The sequence below is a fragment of the Sminthopsis crassicaudata genome, chromosome 1, assembly GCF_048593235.1.
Source record: "Sminthopsis crassicaudata isolate SCR6 chromosome 1, ASM4859323v1, whole genome shotgun sequence".
NCBI lineage: Eukaryota > Metazoa > Chordata > Mammalia > Dasyuromorphia > Dasyuridae > Sminthopsis > Sminthopsis crassicaudata.
In genome coordinates, this window is record NC_133617.1 from 325596380 (window position 1) to 325618755 (window position 22376).

Sequence of the window (22376 nt, forward strand, 5' to 3'; positions counted from 1 at the left end):
CCTATTAGTAGAAAATTGAAGAAAATTTGTTATATACAATAGATAAAGGGCTAAGGAAAGCTCTATTCAGTTTTTAATCTTTTAAACAGGGATCTTTTAGATAGTTTAGGAGTTTGAAATCAGAGGACCTCATTCATGGTCTTATCCCTCTTAAATTTGTGATTCTATGACAGGTTCTAATCTAGTTCTACCACTGTGACAAAGCGCACATTACCTAATCTCTCTAGACTCAGTTTTCTCATCTATGACCAATTTTCCATTATAGAAATGACCATGCTAACTATATTGAAGAACACAATTCTATTAGAGCATGAAAATATCATGGTATTATCCCCCTGTTTTTATGAAAATTTCCTTATTAAATATATTTTAATAATTCTTAGTAATATGCAAATATTTACAATGCAAGTTAAGTGTGACATTTTTATTTATACTGAACAAATTAACCCTACCCACAGGGTTTTTTCCAAAAAAAAAACAAAAACCCTACTAAAGAATGACATACAATTTTAAAAACACTATAAATATAAAATAAAACACTATAAATATAAAATAAACTGAACAAATTAAGCTCACCCAAAAGTTTTTTTCAAAAAAAAAAAAAAAAAAAAAAAAACCTACTAAAGAATGACATACAGTTTTAAAAGCACAATTCTACAGAAATGACAATCTTTAAGGACCAGCTTAAGAAAGCTAAATTTTGAGTTTGATGAAAATTTCAATTATTTGCATCAAGATATTTCTCTAATATAATCTTAGTTCAAACTAAGGCCAGTGACACTGTTACTGAGAGAATAGCTGAAAGATCAACTTTTCTCATCACAGACAAAAATGGAAATATGGAAAATCACTGAAGATATTTACTTTGCCAAATCTTAAGAATCTGGCCAAAATTTCATCATATCCATGACCAAGAAAATTTCCCATTTTAAATAGATTTTTGATTAGTTTGTGTATATGTACATGCTAGAGGATAGTCATGTTCAAAATTTCATTCATTAAGAACATTTGGTTCTAGTGGAATAATTATCACTGCACAGAGCAGGAATTAAATTATTTTTCTTAAGTATTTATTTGATTTATGGACCCTAATTTTTTAAATCTTCAGATCTGTCAGATGAAAGAAACTTTTCCATAATTTATTCTTGACTCCTCAACTAACAGCATTATACTACAGAAACTGAGCTCTATAAAACTGTTTTAGTACCCAACAAAGAACACAGGATTTTTCTTTGGTGCTACAACCTTGAGAAGAACAATACCAGAATCTTTAGTACTAATAGTTTCGTGATATCTCAGGACAGGAGAGAAGTTATTAGTAGAATTACTCTCTGGAAGCAGAAGCTTAAACGAATTGGAGTTCACCAGATAGTCATCTATTTAGGAAACACCCTAAAATAAAGGGAAAATGTGGCAATATATGGAAAGCTGTGTTTTCTACTTAAAGCTATTCTTCCGGGAAACAGTTTTAACATGTACCATGATACATGTAAAGTCTCACAACAAGATGGTCAATATTTAATTAAAAGTAATGAATTTAATTTTAATAAAAATTTAATCATTTTAATAAAAACCAAGGTCCTAACTCCTGGAGTAAGAACTTATTTTATAAAAACTAGTGGGGAAATTGGATAGTAGCATAGAACAAATTACATTTAGACAAACACTTCATACTTTATAGCTGCAATACCTTAAAACTGTACTAAGGCTTGTGGAAAACCTGAACCAAAAAGAAAGTCTTTTATGTACCAAAAATATTTATAGCAGCTCTTTTATGGTGACAAAAACAAAAAATCCTAAAAACTAGGAAGAAATCCACCAATTAAGGAATAAATTGTGGCATATGAATACAATGGAGCACTTTTGCACTCTTCAGAATGAGAAAGTAGATGATTAAAAAAAAAAAAAAAAAAAAAAAAAAAAAAGGGGAAGATTTAAATGAATGCAAACGGAAGGGTACAGAACCAGGACAATTTACAATATATGCTCAATTTTGTAAAAATGAACAATTCTGATTACTTTTATAAATCAGTGAAGAATGAAATTATAGAACCGGGAGACAATGTATATAGAAACAATAAATACAAATTGAGAGCTATAAGAACTGATTGATAGAACGACAGAATGAAGCGTGTGTGTTTGTGTGTATAAAGCCAGAGAATTTGTCCATATTTTTTTTCTTTTTTTCCTAATAGGGTGAGAGGTAGAAAAGAAAAATCCATTTTTGTCTTTTTTTTTTTTTTTTTTTTAATAGAGGGAGGGGGAATACTAGAGAGATAAAATGTTGCATGAACTCTCAGGTAGGATTAGTGTGGTGAATTTGATATAAACTTTTATTCTGTTAGGAGATCTCATGAAGTGAGAATAATCTGTAACTATTTGTAAGGAGAAAAAAAACCAAAACATCAATAAAACTTTTCTCCAAAAGAGGGGAAAAAACAGAAATCATAATGTCACCATAAAGAGAAACCACTATTCCTATGTAACTAAATAAAAATATTTTCCCTATTTGCATTTTATTACAAAAAGAGGAGGATCAAATGAAATATTCCCCAAATGTTAATTCATCATTTATAAGTTTCTGTGAGATGGGCAGAGGCTCATGTTAGGGTATAAATATTAGAGCACAGGCAGCCAAACATTTGAAACACATTTGTGCTCATGTTACTAACACCAAATTAAATGCGAACATTAAGGTGCATCCCAATAAACAAGTTTTAATAAAAGTTTCAAATGAACACATAAAGTGAAATTCTGGCAGGACAAAACATATTTGAAAAGAAAAAAAAAAAAAAAAAAAAAAAAGCCAAGATGGCTGAGATTGATGTGAGAGACTTTCAATTCATATTATGGCTCAGTTCATGGATACACATGTGTTAGCAAACGAGGATAAAATCACAACCAGATGTTTCTAAATCAATCACCCTCTAGTTTTGGGTAGTTCCATTAGCAATCATTTAATTGCTTACATTACTTCATTATCTTGCTAAACTCTCCAAAACAGCCTGTTTTGCAGTCATTTCAGAGAGTGGAGGATGGAGTGATGCTTTTCATTATCATAGAATCATAGCTGAAGGGAATCTTAGATATCATTTAATCCAATCCTTACTTAGAGATGAGCAAAGTGAGGCCCATAGAGTTAGAGACTTGCCTATAACCAGACTTTAGTTTAGTGATAAGAAATAGGATGCAAACCAAGATTATCTAATTCCTTGGATCAGAATTTTTTCTATTTAAGGGCAGGCAGCTTATTTACCTCCGGCTTGTTTTCTCGTGGGTAAGCTGGCTCTGGGGTATATAACCCATGGTCTCAATATTACTTAGTGGCAATAAATCAACAATTGAAAACACCAAGAAATGCCTGTCCTGCATGTGCCTTTCCTTGTTACTACTGAGTATTACATATTTAATCATCTTAATGAGTCACAACACAGGTTAAATTAGCTTAAAACCAGAGTGATTTAGCTGAAGTTATGAATTTATTCATTAAGTAAATTCATTGTGAATGACAACGATTATCTTCATGTAGATCAAAATTTTTAAAATGTTTTATGTGAGGCATTCTAAGTATCTGCTGCTAGGCAGCATATACAGAGAGAGAGAGAGAGAGAGACAGAGACAGAGAGACAGAGAGAGACAGAGAGAGAGAGACAGAGAGAGAGAGACAGAGAGACAGAGACAGAGACTCTTCCTCAAATGTCTCCATGGCTTCTCCCCCAAATCTCGACAACTTTGCCTCATATTTTATAGAAAAAGTTTGAATCCAATTAATCTAAGCTTCCTCTTCCTCATCTCCTATCAACTATCTCCTGCTAAAGCTCCATTTCATATAAAGTGGCCAAGGCTAACCCCTCTACATATCCCAGTGATCCCAATCCAACTAGTCTTCTCCAACAAACAGCCCTCTCTATTTCTATTTATCTTCATATTCTTCTTCTTTCTTCTTTTTTCTTCTTTCTTCTTCTTTTTTGCTGAGGGCAACTGGGATTAAGTAACTTGCCCAAAGTCACACAGCTAGAAAGTATTAATTATCTGAGATCTATCACTTATTTTCAATCTCTCCTTGTTGATTAATTGCCTGCAAATAGGTTCCCCAATCCTGGAGGGAAAAAAACAACTTATTTGATTCTTCAACCTCTTATATCATTATATAGATAAAGATAGAGATCTCTATATCTTCTGCCCTTTGTAGCTAAACTGCTTGAAAAGGCAATCTTCAGCGGGTGTATCTTTCCTTTTACTCTTTTGATTTTTGACTTTATTCTACCAAAACTTCTCTCTCCAAAGTTAATTATGGATAGTGCAGCTAGATGCCTAAGTGGATATAGGGTACCAGCTCTGAAATCAGGAGAACCTGAGTTCAAATCCAGCCTCAGACCCTTTATCATTTACTAGCTGTGTAACCCTGGGCAAATTGCTTAATCCCAAATGCTTCACCAACCCCCACCCCAAAACCAAATCCAATGGTTTACTCTCATTCATCACTTTCTTTGACCTATCTGCAGCTTCTGCATTGTTGATCACTTTTCTCTTTGCACTAGGTATAGAATTTGGGGGGTACTGATTTGTCTACCTATTTGATACATTCCTCAGTTTCCTCAGTTGTTCAGTCACTTCAATTATCTGACTCATTGTGACTCCATTTGGGGTTTTCTTGGTAAAGACACTGCAGTATTTTGCCATTTCCTTCTCCACTTCTCTAGATGAGGAAACTGAGGCAAATAGAATTTAAATGACTTCTCTAGGGTCACACAGCTACTAAGTATCTGAGACCACATTTGAACTCAGGAAGATGAGTTCAAATCCAGTGTGATACTGAGCTGCCCAAAAAACTCTTTAGCTGGATCTTAATTCAATTCACTTCTCTGTCTTGTTCCTCAGACTTTGGGTCTAGGCCTTTTGTTTCTTCATCCTTTAGTTTGTTTGGTGATCTTAAGGATCATCTCCTTGATGATTCTCATCTACCTATCCTGTGATCTCCAATCTTGCACTTCCAACTGCCTTTCAGACATCCGGAACTAGATGTCCTATAAACATCTGAAACTCAATATGTCCAAAATAAAACTTATTACCTTTTGCCTGAAATTCTCCTCTTACTATAGAGGGCAACAACATCTTCCTAAGCCCTCAGGCTCAAAACTTTGAATTACCCTTGACTTATCAATCTCTCACCCCACACCAAAATCCTAAGGGTTACCAAAATCTGATGACTTCACTCTTGCAACAGCTTTCAAATATGTTCTCAAACACTGCCACGGTTCTGTGGGTAACTTTACCTTACAACTAGACTTACTATAATCTGCTGGTGAGTCTGCCTGCCTCAAGTCTCTATCCCCAACTCCAACCAGCCAAAGTGATTTTCCTCAAACTCAGGTTTGACCAGAGCTACTTAATAAACTCCAACAATTCTTTATTGCCTCCAAGATCAAACACAAATGCACTGGCAATCTAAATTCTATATAGCCTACCCATTCTAATCATCCCAATTCGTAAGACCAGAAATTTCAGGGGTAAGAATACTTTACTCCCCACCACACCCTCACAAATCCAGTGGTATTGGCCCCCTTACTCTTCCATGAACAAGATACTCCATTTCTCAACTCTGAGCATTTTCTCTGGCTATCCTCCATGCCTGGAATACCTTCTTTCCTCAATTCTACCTACTGACTTGTTTACCTTACATTAAAAGTCCCAACCTTTTGCAGGAAGCTTTCACCAACCCCTTTTAAATCTATTGCCTTCCCTCTATTGCTTCCAATTTATCCTGTGTATAGTTTCCTTAATATATATTTATTTGCATGTTGTTTCTTTTTACTAACACTGAAAGCTCCTTGAAACCAGATCTTTTGCCCTTTTTTGGGATGTTTGTAGGGGTAGGGAGTAGTATCGCACAGTGCTTGGCATATAGAAAGCATTTAATATGTTTATTAGTTAACTGACTGATTTTATTGTAATGGGAAATAGTAAAATATGAAATCATCTGAAATCTAGAGCTAAGACTGAGTTACTGAATTACTGAATACAAGGCAGACACATTTGTATAAATCTTTAAAAAATTACTTCCCAAATTAAGCATTTTACATCTATACATCCAGTCACTAAAAATCTCAATTTCCCTAATTGAAATGGCTCTCACTCTGGAATCCCTCGAGTGCCATTTAATACCATCAGAATTGTTTTTACAGCCCATAAATACATAGAAAAGTACCATCCTTTTATTTATTTTTTAACTTTTAAACAGTCTAAAGTGCTACCCTCTCCACCAAAAGAAAAAAAAAATTATATTAACATTTTACCTAGGATAATGAAACAATCCCTCAATCATTTTCTTATCTTTCCTCCCTTCGACTAATTTGCTTCTTCCCCACTTTTTTACTGTTCTCATCCATTACTCCCAACCCTAAGCTCTGCCTCAGAAAATGTTCTAATACAGGTGGTCGTTCTTTAGACTTAGTTTTAGTGGAGAAAATGAATAAAACCTAAGTGTGGAGTTTGAGGAAACAATCTCCCCAGAAATGGTAAAACTGGAAGCCAAAGAAAGTGAATAGAAAAAGTTTTATTCCACAAGATAACCCCTCCCATCTATCAGAGACACCCATCCATCTGAATACGCTGATAAGATTAACTACGGAAGGAACTAACTCAAAGCCTTCCCTTCCCTACTACCTAGAATATGCAAATAGGCTTAAACACAGAAGGAACAACTCCATTAGAATAAACCAGTTCGGCAATTCAAGAGACCCGAAAAATTAAGAAGTTACTGCCCCAAGTTTCAGACATTCAATCTAGATAATTCAACTTCACAAATAAAGCAAGAAAAGCTCCCTCTACAGCTTGCCCAGAGACTGCCCCATATGTCTGGCTTGATTCAGTGGATTGCTAGTCAAGGGCAACTACCCATTAGCAAAAATTAACAAATCTTTTTTTATTATCTAGCCTCTAGACTCAGCCATATGGACTGAAGTAGAATTACCCTCCAGAAAGATCTCAGGATCTTAGAGTTGACGAATTCTCCAACAGTATTCACACTTGTAGTGTGTTTCAAGGAAAAGGTGATTTCCTCACAACCTAGTGAACTAAATAGAATAAATATGACTCCCATTTTAGGAGCAGCTAGGTGGCATAGTGAATAGAGTACTGAGCTCAAAACCAGTCTCAGTCTTACTAGATGTGACCCTGGACAAGTCACAACTCAGTTTACCTCAGTTCCCTCATCTTTAAAATGAGCTAGAGAATGAAACTGCTATCTACTCCACTATCTTTGCCAAGAAAACATTGTGGGATCACTAAGAGTCAGACAAGACTGATCAAGAATTCCTCCATTTTACAGAAGAAAAAAAAAAACAAAACTATTACACAAGAAACTAAATTTCTACAGACAGTTAAAAGACAAGAGATTTCCTAAGGTTTCAAGTCTACTAAAAGTCACAACTTAGGGACTCAAAACCAGATCATTTGACTCCGAAGACTTATTTAAGCTATATTTCACTAACTCTTACTCAGTACATTTAATTTCAGAAAGAGGAGAAATAAAAACAGGTGGGAAAATGGAGAATGACATTTTTTCATCCAAATCTATCTTCTTTCCATTAAAATAAGGATTTGCAAAATTGAAATGCTTATATTGCACTGAAGGTTGAACAAGGACAATTACTCTTAAAAAATATTTTAACAAGAAAGCTGCTCATATTTGTCTTTTTCTCTGAAGATTTGAAGTTAATTGTTTAGAAAGACAGTTAAAGGATTTAAATTATTTAAAGTCACATGTCAGTATCACCAAAATATCTTTGCTATTTGTCAGATATTTCTTTGTCAGGTACACTATGCAAAACAGATGACCAACTTGTTGGGGCATGCAATCTGTTGATCACTTTATAATTTGCTGCCAACCTACTTTAATAATAGAGGGAAAAAAATGTGTACTTCTCCCTTAGTTATAATTGTCTTTCAACACTAATCACACACCCAACTGCCTTAAATTTCTTTTCTCTCAGTATAATTCTGCAAATATTTTGCTACAAAGCTATCCTGAAGATATTTGGGCCAGCCCAAGATGGGTGATAGGTACTTCATTTGCATAGTAGTGTCACTTCTCAGACTCTATTCTAGCAATTCAAAATTATAGCAGCTCTTCTTAAGAGAGCAGATGAAATCTGTAACCAATTGCAAAAGAAGAAACATATTTGTAAGAATGAAATTAGTAATCAAAGCCCAACATCATTAGCCTTTTTCAAAATTCAATGCATATAATATAAATAATCTAAAAAAAAAAGCAGTCAATTTACCTGTTCCTTTTGTGGTATTCAGCAGAGTAAAACAGTAAAGGCTGTGGAGCTAGGTTAAGAGGACCTAGATTTAAGAGGAATTTACGTTATCTCACTTAAATCTCACAACAATGCAATGAAGTAGGTGCTATTACTATTCCCATTTTATAGATGAGAAGACAACAGAAAAAGGTTAACCAATTTAACCCAGGAGTCACATGGCTAAAGTCTGAGGCAGAATATAAATTGAAGTTTTCCCAGGGTTGCAACATAGTGAATAAAGCATCAGTTCCAGGGTAAGGAAATATGGCTTCAAACACTAACTAGCCTTGTGACCCGGGCCAAGTCATTTAACCCGGTTTGCTTCCCTTTTGCTCATCTGTAAAATGAGGTGAAGGAAAAGGCAAAACACTTTTTCCCAAGTAAACCCCAAATGAGATAAAGTCAGACATAACTGAAATTACTCAACATTTCCTGACTCAAAACTGATATTCTATCCACGAGTGTGAAAATGGAATGGTTCGAGACTTTTACTAATTACCTTGATTTGCTCAAGCTACCTTACTATTCAGAAGAGACTAGACTGCCCTAGGAATTAGAACCAGCCCAGGAAGAGATAAAACTGAGCATTCCTTGTGGTATTTGGAATACCCAGACCTCTCCCAGTTATGACAGATAAGCAACTTAAGATGGATTCACATCAACCCCTAGTTCAGAAAAAACAACCCAACCCAAAGATAAGATGCAAAGATGATAAGAGCACTTCCTGCTTACTCATATTTTTGTCTTAATATCCCCTGCAGGCTAAGACCACCTGGAGCTCATTTCTAACGGTGCTTCCATGAGTTTTTTTCTTAGGAGAAATAAATCCATGATTACAACCTGTTTATCTTTCTTAGACCAACTCTGAGAATAGGTGGATACACTGGTAGGTCTGAAGTGAGGAAGACTTGAACTCCAATGATTTCAGTTATTGAATTGGCAAATTATTTAACCTGTTTGCTTCAGTTTCCCCATCAGCAAGATAAAGATAACAATGACTCATGGTTGTAGTGAGAACAAACTAAGGTAATAATTATAAAGCATAATATCTGGCACATAGTATTACATACTAAATGCTACGTTAGCTATTACTGTTGCTGGTATTGTATAAGTCACTTAAACTTGTCTAGTCCTCTCATTCCTTGGCTGTAAAACGAGAGATATTAAACTAGAAAATTTCTGAGGTTTCTTCTAGCTTTAAATTGATTTACAAAGAAGGGCTTTCACATTTAACCCACTGTTAAATTGTATATCTTATCTGGATAACAGGATAGGAGGCAGAATGTGTTTTAGAAATGTTACTACTGGTACAAACTGCAATAGTTACTGGATCCCTCCTAGGGGAATAAATTTCCTATCCCGCAAAATGAAACAGACTAGAAGATCTTAACCAACCCTAATCTATTATGTTGCCATTCAATGTATTGCTGAGATTTACATTTGTTTGCACAGCAAAAAAAAAAAAAAAAAAAAAAAAAAAAAAAAAAAAAAAAGGTGAAATTTCTTTTCCTCACTAAAACAGGCTTTAAAAGTCCCTTTTTCCTTTCTTCACTAGGGGTGACTGAGGTCCAGCTATGAACTCAATTAGTTCCCTGATCTAGACTCCAAGATCTGTTGTTTGTATGACCATCTTTAGTTATGAATGGGTAAAATGGCAGAAGACACCATTACCCTTATCTTAAATAAATATCCTATCCAAATGTCTTCAACCATTCTATAAATATTATTTCCACTGGATTTTTAGCTAGGTCAGTCTTTCAACTGAGAAAGCCTATTTACAGGAAACAATTGCCCCTTAAGGTTTAAGTCACACTGAAAAAAAGAAACATGTGTGTTAATCTTTTATCACCAGAGATAACACTAGTACAAAATGTAGATATAAAATTCTTTAAGGCAAGCACTGAGAATTCTTAACCCGAGTAACTGTTTCTGAAGCCAAGTTGTAGGAGCCATAACATATCAAAAGAAGAGATTTGAACAAAAGATCTCCAGGGCTACAGAAGAGAACGCTAGGCCAGAATAAACCTCCATCAATAGGGCATTATTCATTGAGGTTTGGTAACCAAGAGGAGCCCCACGACCTATTGTTACCTCTAATTGTTAAGATTTTTTTTTTTTTTTGGCCTCGGGAAAATGAGCCATTTTAGGAAGATTCAAGAAAATGTCTAGACTAGGCAGGTTTGCAGTACTAGGTAAACAGCCAAGAGGGCACCCTACACCCAAGTTAGGAAGATCTCCGAATCTGAGGTTCACTGACCTCCCCTTACTCCAATAACTCACCCATTTCCCTCAGCAAGCAAGAATATTCTGAAGCAAATATTTCTAACCACTGCATTTGTTATGGAGCATTTTATGAAGTCCTCCTTAGAATAATGTTCAAATGCATATATTAAAGAAATTAACCAAATTCATTAACCACGTAAAGAAATTTTGTGGCAAAGCAATGCTCAAGACTTTTTTTTTTAACCACTTGAAACAGTTTTAAAGCTATAGGTTTAAATTTTATACATCTTATATATCAGGTATTTTGGCAAAATTGGACACGAGATTCTTTACATATTTAGCTAAAGAGTCAATGAAAGTGTGTGAATCTCCAAGTTATGCAAAGTAAATTAATGGTGGAAGTGTTAAAATACAATACAATGAGAATTGTCTACAAATAAATTAGCTAGAAAGCTAGCAATCAGTAGATGAAGTATGAGAAGTTTCTTAGTCGTATGGAGAATTTTAAACCACTTTTCCCCTAAAAAGCTCCTCAAAATGTATGCAATGCATTATGCTTGTCTAATGGAACAGATTCAGCAGATTGTCCTCAGAGACCAAGTTAACTGGTTCCTTCCCTCTCTCACTTCCTTCCTTCCTTTTTTGAAGCAATGAAAGAAATTTGACTTCACAGAAAAGAACTGGGATTCCATCTTCTTAATCCAATGAACAGCTTGACTTACATTTCTCCCAGGATTTCTTAACAAAGTTGTTTCTTACATTCTGTTCAATGAACTGCACTGGTTTTCAAATCAAAATGAGCACCTAATTATGGTGCAAATAAGAACTATCATTTACTGTAACCCAGGGTTAGTTTGGTGCCCTGCATATCATTTTTTATATTTTCCATTTTTTATTCCTGTAGGTAACATCTTATTCTATCTAGCTACCAACCTCTTAGCCTCTGTTTTATATTTAATTAAAATGCATAAATTTTCAAGGTTATTTATTCAGTATGAGAATATCTTTAATAAATTTTATGGTATTTTAAATTATCTAAAGGATTTTTTTTAGGTGATCTAAAATGTAGGGATCCACTCATAAAAAGATTATTTCAGTATCCTTATGATTAACTTAAAACTGTTATACCTGGTATAATGAAAAAATCAGATGGCTTATGTTCCAATGCTGCCTCTGATGCTGGGTGATGCCACAGTGGATTTGGGCAAGTCAATTAATGTCCATAGGTCTCAGTTACCTCATCTGTAAAATGAGAGGGCTATATTAGATGGCCTCAAGGGGTCTCTTCCAAATCTAAAATGATAATTCTATATCTGCTGTACAATGTTTTGAAAAGAGTTGAAATCAAAACATGTGGATTCAAATCCTATACCTACATTGACTTCCATTCGGTGGACTTCAGTTACATCATTTGGAAAAGAGGAATTCAGTTTACAGTTCTTTAACATTTCCTCCAACTCCCAATACCATCATCCAAGATAAACTGAAGGATTTTTAAAGGTCATAACTCCAAGCAAGATGTTGTAAGAATGTCAACATTAATCCATAAACCCTCATAACAAAAGGCACTCAGCACAAAAAGGCATCCATCCCAAATTAACTATGTTAGCCCAGTATCTTTCCAAACTTCCCAGAGCTACACTGGGGTGATCTTATTCTGGAGTTTGAAGTATTAGACCTGGCTCTTTCAGTCCATAAGTCTAAGAGTTTCATTCCAGAATAAGGCCTAAGGAAAATGTACTCTCAGTTTTTAAACATGGATGAGTGTCTCCTAGATTCTAGGAAACTTCATTCTCCTTACTCTGGACTCCATCATCAACCCTCACTTCTTATCTCTTTATCTTTTTTGTATTATTTTTAAAAGAAAAAAAAAAAAGCTAGAACTTAAAAATACACACAATCCTGTACAAATGAGATTCGTTATAAAGTATTACACTTAGAAAAAATCAAGTATTTAGTTAGGGACATTGATATGGGAGGAAATAACTTTAATTCAGGACACTAAGAGATAAATGCCAAACTAATGGTAAAAGATAATGCCTGTTTTGTGTATCCTTAGGTAAGCCACTTAACTGTGAGACTCAGTTTATACATACATAAAACAAGGTTATATTGGATGTTTTCTAAATGTATGATCCAATTACCACATTATCCTAGCTGTATGACCTTAAACAAGTTAACTCTACCAACTCCAAATTGCTCAAACTACATCTCTTAGATCTTCAGTATTATAAAGGATCTGTTCGAGTCCTAAATCTTCTAAAACCCACTCTAGAACTGATCTAGAAGCTTCCTCTCTTTTCCAGACCAATGTTCAGAAAGCTGCCAAAATAATCTAATGAGGTTTTACAAAGTTACTGACCCATTCAAAAACCATTAATGGTTTCCCATTGCTCCCAAAATAAACTTCATAAACTAGAAGACCATCGTCTGGAAACATCGGAAGGCATCCTAATTTGGCAATCTTAATTCACATCACACTTTATAGTTTCCAGGTACACTGGCCTACTCAGGCTTATTCCCAGAATTCAGTGCCACCTTCCTTCTGCAAATTATCAGCCACATTTACTTCTTCCTCATTTTAGCCCCTCAGAATCCATCTCTAAATTTTAAGAATTAATACCAGTTAATATTTCTTTGAGTACCAGTATTGAGTACTTTCCCAGAGTCTAGCTTGCCTGAAAGTAATTTTCCTAAAGCACATACACTTAACTGTGTGACTTTGGTCAACTGCCTCAGTTTCCTCAACTATAAAATGGGAAATAGGGCCTATCAGCCCAGATTTTGGAGAACAACAAAAGAAATAGATATTTGTACAGTGCTTGCCTGGGGGTAGGATTAAATGAGCACTTTACAAATGTTTGTTCTTTCATCCCCTTATCTCCAGGACATAAATAACTAACTTTCCATACCCACTCAGAAGAATGCAAAGCAATCTGAATGGTAGAACACAAACTAAACTCAAATCACAGTATCTAGTCCATGGTAATAGCTATTTAATATTTACTGAAATTGATTTTGGCATTTAGACCTTGAGTTGTATTTTTTAAAGTGAGTAGGTTTTCAATAACTGGAAAAAGAAAAGAAGGTTATTGGCCAAGGGAAAAAAGATTGACAAAGTCAGTAACTACCATGGTGAGCAGACTTATGATTTCCCAGTTTTTTCATTACACTTAGGAAGATATCAAAAGATGAAAATCAGTTATAGTCCAGAGTCTCCACCAATACCTAACTATGAGTCACCTAATTTCTTTGGATTGCAATTATTTCATCTGCAAAAATGAATGAATTAAGTTTTCTCTAAAATTCATTCCAACTCTATAATGGACATTATTTTTAGCCAGAATAGTCCCAGTACTATACAACTATAGAACCGATTTTGGAAACCAAGTAAGCTATATATATATATATATATATACTGACCAGCCAAGAGTAAACATTTTTTCAGTAATTCAATACCTGGATTTTTCTAATCTGACATAACAGCAAGAAGTGCCTCTGCTGGTCTTTATGACATTCTTCAAAAATAGTCAGCATTACATACAAGACATTTTTTTAGAGTTACTACCCATGTGCTTACTTGGAGAATTCCCAGAATAACACTTGCAATAACTGGGAGTTTAAGGAGAAAAAGAATGCCAGCCATTTAAAGCAGATTCATATTCTTTGCCTGTGCTGGAACCAAAAAATGGAAGATAGGCAGGAGGACATTGAGTCAAAACCATTTGCTATTTTTGTATGTCAAGATAATGTCATATACCAACATTTTAAGGCATTTAACTTCTTCCAAACCAACTTTTACAAGATCCACATTATCATACATACATAAAATTGGAGCTAATATTTTGTAGTGCTTTAAGATTTACAAATTACAAGTGAACTCCATCTGATCTTTAAAACTCTGAAGTAGATCCTACTTGATGAGGAAACTGAAGCTGAGAAGTTAAGCAACTGGTCATAAGTAAAAGTTATTAATTGTCTGAGATAGGATTTTATACAACTAGTGAATACTGTTTCAATTTGATGAACAATATTTGTTTAAATGAAATAAATTACAAGTCAGCATAACTAAAAACTATTTGTCTCAGTTGATGGTCACATAAAATAAGACCAAAGTAGTTCTAATTCCCCCTCTTTAAAGAGTTCAACTCCTAGAAATCCCATTTTTCTACCAAATTTCAAAAAGCTGAGAACTTCAAGAAATGCAAAATCACCTCCAAAGTATCCTTCAAGACTTTTCACACACCAGAAGAACTCTATAAGATAATTACCTTGTAAAAATTAGTAATATTTAACAAGTATGTCTTCACCATCTTAACTTTTCCTTATAATTAGTAGGCTAAGGCACAATGCAAATAAAAGCCTTTTTGTCCCACAGCAGATAAAGTAACTAAGGAATTACTGGGTGATTCCTCATTCAACATCACCTGCCCTTAAATACCGAAAATGTGAACACTGATTCAAAAAACAGACCCACCCAAATTTTGTGAAATACCAAAGACAGACTCAACTTTTTCCCCACTCAGGGGAATAACTCAGGTGATAACTGTTACTAATGAATTGTAGACAAAGATCTACTCCAATAATCAAAGCTCAGAGCTTTACACAGGGAATTAGGTTTTGGTCTAAAGAGTCAAGTACTTTTATTCAGAGTACCCCCACTCAAGTAGTCCGTGGCAAAAAGAGAAAGAATTGCTAATGAGAGATAGTGCTATTAAGTAGGAAAGCAAGGAAACTAGATAGGAGAGTTTTAGTCCAGAGCCTCCCAAGAATTAGTAACATTAGCATACGTTTTCTTGTACTCAACATTCAAAGTAGTAAAATATTACTTATTTTTACACACAGCAAAAAAAAAAGGTATGTATTGTAACAATTGCCTTCTCCAACACCCATTCACGTTCAAACATCTTACCAAAAGCAAAATATATTTGGGGGAAAAAAACCCACAAAGGTCCAGGGAATTAAAATCTGAGTCTTTATTTTAAGAATTGTATACAAAGAGTTTTGTTCATTTTCTATATGGACACAAAGGATCTTTAATTAAGACATCAGGAAGAACCATCATTTTACTAAGTAGGTAGAAGTCATTGATAAGCAACAGGCTTTCTATTTTATGTCATTACCATAAAATTCAGTGATAAAGAATGAAAGCTAGTTAAGTAGAAATATAAATTCAGAGGAAGAAATCCAAGGGAGAAAAATAATCTTCAAGATTAATTATAGTTATGGATAGGGCCAGAAATGCCATCCTTGTTGGTGTCAATTTAAGTAGAATTTTTAAATCCAGGTTGGTTTAATCTTTTGTAGGCCTTACTAGTGCTTCTTACAAATGCAGCAATTCTGACTCCCTAACCAATTAATTACAAGGGTTCTAAAGTGACTTATAAATTCAAATCAGTTAATAATCTAATATAGGTTTTTCCTCATCCTGATAAGTAGGATAATCTATCAAGAGTTATAAATTTTAAGTGTCTCCTAACTTCCTTGCCTTTGGTTCTACTGCTTCATTCCAATGTTCATATCAAAATAATCTGCTTTGAAGAGTAGATCTGACTACATTCCCACCTCAAAAAATTCTCAGTGACTCTTTAAAATAAAAAACCCTCAGTCTGGCATTTAAATCCTTCAACATTCTTATGCTACTTGAATTTTTTTGGCTAGTTTCACATTACAATCCTTCACATATTCTTAAATTTTGAGGCAAACTAGACATTTAGCTTGTTTCCCAAATTCACATGCCACTTTGTGAACTAATCAATTCAACCATACTGCAACAAATTTGTTTGTCCGTCCCCCTCCCCCCCCCAGCTGAGGCAATTGGGGCTAAAGTGACTTGTCCAGAGTCACAAGTTAAGTGTCTGAGACCACATTTGAACCCAGGTCCTCCCAACAGCAGAACTGGTGCTCTCTCTATCCTAGCTGCCCCTTGCAACAAAGTCTTTAGGAAGATCAAGTTCTATTTCCCCATTAGTGCAAGGATTTCATTCACAGAGATGTGTGAACCTATATCCAAAAGGAAAATGAGTTAAGAATCTCTTATGGCTAAAATATGCATAATTTTTATATGATTTAATGAAAATTATCTTAGAAATATAGAATTCCATTATAGGATGTCTACATTCATAAATCATGGGCCTCTTTAACTCCTTTTCATCATCCACCTCATTTTATTAAAAAAAAAATTGCAGCAATATTTTCTATTAAAAAAAACTCAAGATCAGACATTCATAAAACCATTGGAATCCAGTAAGTTCCATGAATTTCATTGGCTTACTAGCCCAAACAAGGATCAAAAATCAATCAAAAAGCAAATCTATGTAATTCTAAAATGATATTGGAGATATACTCCTTAAAAGCAGCTTTTCATTCACCACTAAACACCATTTTCTGATATTATCTTGAAAAGTGTTTCCTTATGCACAGAATCCCAGTTGTGTTACAGATGGTTTCCATTTCTAAATCTAATGCTTTCAGGAATTTATTCCTAGATTTCTCTCCCCATTCCAATCCCATTGTCACTGATTGCTCTGGTTTGTCAGAATCAGTTTCTTCCCTTTCTGCTTGTATTCAAGAAAGTAGGCTTTAGGCTAGTTCAATCTTAGTTAAATCTTTAGAGTATCAAGGAAGGAAACACATAAAAAGAGAAGCATTTTATATAAAATTTCTAATCATTACGGCTTCTAGTGAGGAAAAACCAGTAAGAAAGATGTTAATAAATCCATTACTCCAAGAAAAGAGAAGGTAGTGTATGAGTGTGAACTGTGCCCCTTTGAAATACTCTATACCTACCCTTATTTTCCAACATTAGAACATGCTTGACAAACATTTATTAAGCACCCCGTGTGTGCACAGAACCACACTAGAAAATAGACAAACTAATTGAAACACCATCCCAGCTCTCCAAGTTGTTTGGAGAAGCTTGAAGTTAAACTTCTTCCTACAAGCATGAGAATTAAATACAAAATATGCTTCCTAAGTGCACATTAACTATACATAACTTGTAATAACTATCCTAATAATAAACTAATAAAATTTCAAGAATGACACCTTACTAGAACAAATCTGTCAACGAAAACTTACCCAAGAAAGTCTCCAACAGAATGAGAAGACCATTCCCCAGCTACACTTTTCCAAAAATTTGACATAACTGAGACAAAGGAGAATGTGTATTACCTTGCTAAATTCATAAAGACACAATTTTTAAAAACTGAGATTTAAGAATAGTTGCTTTAAAGTCAAAGGTTTACAAACCATTTTCATCCAAGATCAAAGATATCTTATGCATGCCCGAAGGCAGTACAAGCTTATCCACATACTTAAGATGATTTCTGAACTGTTTGCACTCTAGTTTCACTAGGTGAGGCTGCAATAAAGCAAATGTTAATCTTGTTAGACTGGGAGGTAAGGTAAACTAAGATTTGCACCTCAGATTAGAGGGTCCCAGAAAGGACCTAGGGCCTAGTGAAAAGAATAGGGGCTAACAACTTATATAACATACATAATATGTATATGATTCATATGTCTGAATGTCATATTAAAGTATTAGTATAGAACAGGCTAATTTTTAAAAATCCTTTTTCTTTTTTTATAAACATTACTTATCCCACTGATTGCCCTTGTTTGACAGTAGTTATTATGAATCCCTTTTTTCTAAAAGTAACTGTTGCATTTTTTTTTTAATGGGAAATAGGCTCATATTTTCTATTCATCCCATTTCTTTAGTGGTATGACGTGCTAGCAGAATCTTATTTAACCTGTAGGGGGAAAAAAGCTGTTTCAAAAAAACACAACTTTCCAAAACCAGCATGAAAATACTAAACTGCAACACATCTTAGGGTGTATGGGTTTTGTCATAAAATAAATTTTATTTTCACAAAATGTAATTCTAAATCATCAGTTCAAGTTGATACAAACTGTATCATGCAGTTAGTTACAAACACTAATACTACACATTACAAAAACATCTATTGTGTTTGCAGAGATAATTATCTCCTCCCTAAAAGTCAAACTGGTCCCAAGTATTGGCACACTTTATCTTGACCATGAATTGTGGCTTATCTGAAATAAAAACTGGAGAGACAATATACATTTTTAGATATGTTTATTCTGTAAAATAATTACCACCACTACCACCCCCAAACTTTTCAAATTAAAGTACCTTTGATATGGAGTTTTAATTCTCAACTTATGAGAGCAATCACAAACTCTTAGGATTTGGATATGTGATTTCATTTATTTTAGGGATGACTGAGGAATCTCCACCTAACAAGGGAGGTTAGTACCTTATCTGAATTTAAAAGGACTTCCTAAGAGAGTGAGATGTCACAAGATTTGCCTAGGGTCATGCAGTCAATAAGTGTCAGACACGGTATTTGAATACAAGTCATCTAGGTTTGATAGGCAAACTGCCTAAACAAAATTTAGGCCTCCAATTTCCTTTGGTTGAACTTTTTCAAATTCAGATGTATCTAGAAAACAGTTGTCTACTTGAAACTCCATAGCAAAAGCACAAAAAAACTTTTCAGTTATATCCATAGCAAAACATTAATAATTGATGATCAATATATAGACAATTGTGTTCATTTCAACTCTTTCCTCACCTAATTCCTTGCAGAGGAATAGTAAAAATTAAAAGAATCAATAAGGACATTGAAAGGGAAAATAAAGAAGTTGGTCAATTAAAATGAATGTGAAGGTTATTTTAAAATCCAAGATTTATTGAAATTAAAACTTTATAAAAGCACAAAAAACATTCACCCCACAATATTCAATGGCCCTCCCAAATTTTAATTGCAATATGGTGAAGCAATGGGGCTTCTTTTTCTCCTCAGAATTTACATGACATGACCTTAAATATGAAACTTCTGGTGAATACTGAAAATTTGGATCAAAGAAACAAAATAATCAACTACCATAACAAGTTCAATCGATATTAACCCATGCTGCTACATTTGTAGCTGTGAAAGATTCCATGAATCTACATGTAGGAAAAAAAAAAAAAACTTCACAATCAAGAAATCACCATCCTATAGGAGAAAAAAATTAATCTTTCATTTGTAAATACACCAAGATGCATCTCTTTAATGCACAAAAGTCCCAGAAGCTTAAAGCTAGAGTAAATTTTAAGAATCTGGTAAAGGGTGAACATCCAACAACCAATGTGATTTGGGCCACACTTCTTGTTGACATAATGGAACCTTAAAGGAACAATCACCTTCACTCCAAATGTTCTCAGTCGATTAGTAATTCCATTTTGCCATTCTTTAAGGATCCTGCCAATCAAAGTGGAAATGAAAATAAAACAGAAAAACTAAAGCTACATATTCTGAAAGGTAACCATTTTCTCCTTCACTAGATTTTTGAGGCCATCTTGTTAGTGTAATTTACAATAGTAAACTTCCCTAACCAGTGCCCAGTGATGCCAGTGGCAACACCCAGATCACTTCATGGTCAGCAGATTTGATTTAATCAAATAATCCAATAAAAAAAATCATGGGTGAGAGACAAAGGATAAAGAGATGCTAATTATCAGTAGTGTTACTCATAATAAAGTATTAGGGCAGGGAAGTTGTCACTTATAAGTAAGTGTAGAAAAATCAGGATATAGTAAACTGGTCTTTAATATTTAGGTAGATAGTTGGATTTTTAAAAAAATTATTAATGTTATCACTTCATTACTAAGAAAGCAAAAGATGATACCCTAAAGGAAAAGAACCTTCCTCTCCTTCCCCCAAAGACCTGCCATTGCATCAATGGGTCTAATGCAACATTTAGGCCTTTGTTCCACCGCTTCTGATATGAGGTTGGTTAGTGATGGAGAGAGATCAAGCTGCCTATGTCCCTCTCCACACCCAGCTCTCTGGCGCATGCGTGAGGCAAAGACAAAGGAATAGGTAATTACAGTCCAGTTTCATTCATTTTCACCGCAGTACTGATCTATTAGCAAGAGTAGCAGCATCTTGGGGTGGCTCAAACCGGTATACAAGAAAGACATGGATGTTTGAGTGTTCACTCAATAAACCAAACATCTGGGAAGAAGCTTCAACAGAAATAGGGTTATCATACTAAGCATACAGATTATTCTAAAAATGCATAGATACTGACTGCCTCGGTGCAGGAAAAAAATTACATGGGACAGGCGGGGTCCATGTAGTTTCAAAGCTAAAATCTTTATGGTAGCACAGGGAAAAGGATCCTAGCAAAGCACTCGATGAATATTCATGGAAAAACTGCGCTTCCGAGCCAGGCAGTTTGCTTGCAATTAAGAAGTGCTATACAGTCAACGGGCTCAGCGAATTTGGTTTTGGTGGGGAAGAATGAAGGGAAGGGAGAGGAGGGCGGGAACCTGGAGTCTGGTTGCAGCTTTAGCTCGGTTTAGGCACAAGCCGCTAAACCTCAAACATTTGCATAAAGCTTTGACCACAGTGGGATTAAAACCCCGTTTCAGTGCAGCTAGCATGCTGTCAATTCCAAGCAGATAGCAGTGACCAGAGTCAACTGAAATAAAAACAAGGAGCGCCTTTACAGAACATTAGGAAGCATAAATTAATTGTCCAACAACCACAATAGGTTAGTGGAAAGATAACACTGCCATGTTGAAGGCTAGAGCTATGAGTGGCTAAGCATTTGTTTTCTGATTCACGTTTTAATGCCAATCTTGATAGCCTGGCTCTCCAAAGTCAAAGATCATAAATTGCCACAGGTAAATAAAAGCCAATTTCTAAAAACAGCACTCTATTCCCGTCTCCCATCTGGTTAAGGTACCAAAGATTCCCCATTTCTTCTCCCTTCCTCCTCCCCACCCGCACCCCACCCCATCCCTTTCCCCACCCCCTCTCGAGCCCCTCCATCTTTTTCTCTCTGGCATACCCCTAACATGAAGCATTTTCTTCGTGGTATATGTATTTCGCTCCACTAACACACGTTTCTTTTAAGCCCTCAAAAAAATGCTCCCTCCCCAAGTTAAGGCTTTTGTGTGTATGTGTATTTTTTATATTAAGTAGCTTCCCTTCTTGGCTAAGCTCTCCAACCCTCGACGCCCCCCCCCCCCATCAGTCCCATCCCAATCTTTGCCTCCTAATCAGTACAAATAGAGCAAACTTTGAGCAATTATTTGATCCGATTGGAAGCTTCGCATTAATTCATAGCTCTCTCCTTACAGAAGCTAGAGGCTTTCCCTGCGCCCAGCCAGGCGGCTCCTCCGTTTGAATGTGGAGGCGTTTTCCCCATTCCACTCCTTCAAATTCAGCCCCCCACTTTCCCTCTCCCGGGGGAAGAAAGAAGGGGCTCGGCCAGGGAGGGGGAGAAGGAAGGAAAGCAAGAGGCAAAGGGGCTCCAAAGCAATGCTTCCCATGTATGGGATGTGTAAATGGAAGAAAGGAGATGCTCCTCCTTACCTGAGTTTGTCTCTTTCCGCCCCCTCGGTTGGTGTGGGGTGCACCCTGGTGTCACCAATAGAGCCTGGGGGAGCCTAGGGTCCTCTCGGCTGGGGCTGGGTGGCGCGACGTCTCTCCCGGGCTCGAGAGCGAGACTGGAGCGAGGGGAGTCTATTGGAGCAATGCCGCTGCTGCTACTGCCGCCGCCGCCGCTGCTGCCTTTGCATTTCTCATTCTCTCTCCCTCCCTCCCCCCTCCCCTCGCCTGCCTCCCTCCTTGCCTCCCCCCTCCCTTTTTCCCTCCCTCTTCCCCGCCTGCCTCCCTTCCCCCTTCGCCTCTCGGTAACAGTCTATGGGCAGTTCAAAAGCCACGCCAGCTCTAGATGTAAGTGTATTTGAGGGGGGCCCCCTCCCCCATTGCTTTATTTATTGGAAAGACTCCGCTACCGCTCACACCCAGTCTTAAGGGGGCG

General features: G+C 35.7%; 1 protein-coding gene across 2 annotated transcripts in view; it reads right to left on the reverse strand.

Moving 5' to 3' along the window:
- Positions 1–22165, reverse strand: part of BASP1 (brain abundant membrane attached signal protein 1) — a 74804-nt gene extending 52639 nt beyond the window's left edge. The window contains exons 1-2 of one of the 2 annotated variants that reach the window (XM_074279099.1): positions 21926–22123; positions 8286–8349 (exon numbers count right to left, since the gene is read on the reverse strand). The gene's annotated coding sequence lies outside the window, so the exon portion shown is untranslated. Of the gene's footprint in view, positions 1–8285; positions 8350–21925 lie in introns of both variants that reach the window. The other variant, XM_074279098.1, reaches the window with a different exon arrangement.
- Positions 22166–22376: the final 211 nt, after the last annotated feature.